Raw genomic sequence first — 3819 nt, forward strand, 5'->3', positions numbered from 1 at the left:
TAGTCTCGAAGTTTGTTGTTTACAGGAAATATGTCACAGTTCAAACATACCGAAATCCGTTCCAAAAACTGGACTCTGCCCTTGTCATCATACTACTTCTGTGGCCACGATTTTGCAGTTTGTAGCCAGCATGAGGATAATGATAGTGATACAACCAATGATCGAACCTCAAAATGTTCTCAGCCAACCTCAAGTTCTGACATAAGGTCGTCGAACATGAGAACCCTCCCGCAATTTGGACAAAGAAAAACTAAAGAAGAAGGGTCAAAACGCAGCGGTGGAAGTGCTAATGCAATAGCCTCTTCACCCTACAAGACGCATATAGGGGCTGCAGCAAGAAAACTAAAACTCCTAATGCACACTACATGCATGACAGCGAAGACGACTCAGGCTAGGAGTTCAGATGACGACGCTGCTGAGGGTGGGGATGATCAATGTTTATACCGCACTGCAAGATCAGCATGAGGAAAAATGTGTCAAGTGTTGAAAATGCTACCGCTGGGTCCGCGAACATTCTGGGTTCAAGATCCACAGTTTGTGTGCCCAACATGTATAGAATCCAATATATAAGCGAATTTCATAACTTGTTTTGTCAAGCTCGGTCGGTATAGCAACGGACTAAAGTATGGACGGCCTGCGTTCGAATCCTGGCAGTGCAAGACTTTTTTGTCTTCTCCACCGCGTCCAGATCGGTTCTGGGGCCCACCCAGCCTATCAAAAGGGAACGGGGGCGCTCTCGCCACGAGTAAAGCGGCCAGGGCGTGAAGCTGACCACTCACCTCCATCTAGTGCCGAGGTCAAGAACGGTGAAGCTATACCTTCACTCCATCACATGTCTTCATGGCATAGTCCTTAATTAAGTACAGGGACAATTTTGTCTTTTTTTTACAATGTTAAAAATAGAAAATGTTCAAAGTTTACGCTCATAACAACACGGGTCTCATCTCACATTAGCGTCGCTTTCTTCAAGCGTATTATTTAGAGTTCTTTGTATTTTGTAATATACCTTTCTCCCGTTGCATTTAATTAAATTAAATTATTTGTGCTTGAAAATAAAATAAACATTGAACCTACTTTTCTTTTTTCGAGTATCAAAACATATCTTTTAATTTCCAAGTACGAGTAGTTACTTCCCCCAAAGAAGTGTCATATATTCCACGACTTTAGTCCGTGTTCCTCCGAAACGTCGTCGAAATTCTACTATATGGTCTTACACCCCAGAAGAATACACTCTTCTTAGCTACGGCAGTGTGAACCTTAAATCCAAGACGAAGGATTGTTCCTATATTCACATTTGTTCTGTTAAGCAAGGTTTCTCAATGCCCTCGTCATCTGTACCTATCTTGTTCGTTGTTTTGTTTTATTAGAGTACCAGGCCAAGGATAATCGATCGCCGCTATATCGGGAAACTATAACAACATGCTCCAACATCATACACCACACGCACATTCTGAGAACTATGGCTAGACGTTTCCTTTCATAGACATAAAACTGCGCTCAAACTGGGCTAGTCCAAACTAACAAAACAGATTACTCGGCATTTAAATTCACAAAATTGGTAGCATTGCAGTACTAGGAAATAAGAGAAATCCCGGAAAACATATGCTGTCACAAACAAAGATGAATACTGAGACATGTACACCAGTTCCTAGGCAACGACCGCGAAGTAAGCAACTACACAACAGCCATTATTATTATTATTATTATTATTATTGGAGGGGTGGGTTTCCCCATGCACCGCGACTAATAGTCTATTGTACGTCCCCCTTTGATATTCTACCAGTCTCCATACCTTACCGGCACTGGTGCGTGCTATCAGCCCCGTTCAGCCAACGAGGTCGGCCCTCTGTACCTTGATGCTTCCCCCATCTACCAGAGGCATTGGAAACTACTTGGGCGGGAAACTTGCCTAATTGAGCTCAGAGGTCTCCTAGAGACATGAGGATCTTTTACGTGCCGTAAATCTACGACACGGGACACACGGCCTAAAGTCCCTCCCGGAGGACATGTTTCCTGAATTCCACGACCTCCGCCGTGTTTGAACCCGCGTACCTTGAGTCATGAGGTGGGAACGTTACCCCTAGACTACAGAGGCCGCTTCACAACAGCCATTACCAGGCAGCGGTCCGTAAACTGCAACAGAGGAACGGTGATTTCTACGCGGTCCGTGCCGATATATTGAAAGTGGCCCAGTTAGCTGCTGCAGTTCAGTCACTGTGAGCTTTTGCTGTTAGAAGCTGTTAGCTGAGTTCGGGGATGGTTCAGGAACATAGGAAGTGGAACATCCGCCGATGGAAGCAGCTACCAAGCAACGGCTAGTGCGGACTGTGACTGAAAACAACACTAGTGTGTTTGTGATAGTGAAACGTAAAGTGTAGCCTCGCGCTGTATGTGTGTCCAGAAAATCCGGCCATTAATCCAAAGCCCGTCTGTAGTCACTCTATCACGTGACAGTACAAAATAACACAATGTATGTCTCCATTTATGATTTACTTATCGATGCTATATGTAGCTCAATGGCGGATCGTCCATGTTAACTGTGTTAGTCCGGCTAACACTCTGACATTTGAAATAAAATTATTATGTTTGTAGTTCAGTGTTGTTTGTTACTCCATGTATATTGGCAGGAGAAGCAACAGTCTGCCACCTCCACCCACAGAACCGGAGGCTTGTTACCCGTTTCCCTGAGGCTTATGTTCGCCATTTCTGGGCGCAGGCGCAGGAGCTTCCTGTGTAAACCAAAGAGGAAATTACAAAGACAAAACAACTCCGTCCAGTGTGACTATTGAAGTTTTTACTGCTTAAAAACTTAACACCCTTACATGTTTCGGTCCCTATAGACCATCATCAGAGGGACATCGATACTTTTTTGGAAACTATTATCACAATGGGTGTTTTGAGTGTTAAAATACATATACGTACATACAATATTTGTAATGCACAATATATACAAAATCCAGCTTTTCCATAATTACAGCAGCTTTCTTGGTATATTAAAGTTTTTAAAACTTTGTTATTTAAGCTAAAATTTATAAACCAAGTAGGTTCGTGTCCCTTCTCCTCTCGTCTTTCTTGATGGGGTCTGAACTTGTGCTGCCTGTCTAATCTTGAGAATGAGATTCTTGAATCGTCCTGTGTTGTTCGTGGCGTGCTGTGTTGTTACACACTGGACGGAGTTGTTTTGTCTTTGTAATTTGTTAGTGTGACGGACCAGAATGAAACAAATGAAATATAAAGAGAAACAATGTTAACACACTGCTGCCTGGTGCTCGCAGAGCACGCAATAATGGGTCGGCAGAACGCATATTTACGTTCGAGCATATCATGATATTCTTCAAGATGCTGACCTTAATTTTTATATGAATATATTCTCATAAGTATTACCGAAAGCCTTTTTTTTTTTAAATTATGCAAACCAGAAGTAACATAAGTTATTATTCCAAGAAAATGAAAGAAAATCGATTTTTAACAGAGAAATGCAAGAGCTGTGAATAGGTTCCGTCAGAAAATGAGAGATGCTCATTGGGATATACAGAACACTAACATCTTCCGGTTAAGAAACTACGAATTTCAATGACTGTTAATGGCCGGAGAGCTTCTAGTAACCGGTTGTACTGCGGAACGATTGACACTATTAAATGACAGTTGATCAACTGATTCACCGAAATATTTAAACCAAAACTGCATAATGAGGAGCTTCATAACTTGTACGCTTCGCCAAGTATAATTAGAATAATCAAGTCAAGGAGGATGAGAAGGGCAGGCCGGGGGGGGGGGGGGGGAAGACATAGAACTTGCTGAGAAAGGCGTACGGAGAGC

At 42.7% G+C, this 3819-nt stretch overlaps 1 long non-coding RNA gene across 1 annotated transcript in view; it reads right to left on the reverse strand.

Annotated features, from left to right (window-relative positions):
• Window positions 1–2432: 2432 nt before the first annotated feature.
• LOC117282311 overlaps window positions 2433–3819 on the reverse strand; it is a 74111-nt gene continuing 72724 nt past the window's right edge. The window contains exon 4 of the long non-coding RNA XR_004513031.1: window positions 2433–2729. This is a non-coding gene — a long non-coding RNA (uncharacterized LOC117282311). The remainder of the gene's footprint in view (window positions 2730–3819) is intronic.

Source organism: Cryptotermes secundus, unplaced genomic scaffold (assembly GCF_002891405.2).
Source record: "Cryptotermes secundus unplaced genomic scaffold, Csec_1.0 scaffold960, whole genome shotgun sequence".
Classification (NCBI taxonomy): domain Eukaryota; kingdom Metazoa; phylum Arthropoda; class Insecta; order Blattodea; family Kalotermitidae; genus Cryptotermes; species Cryptotermes secundus.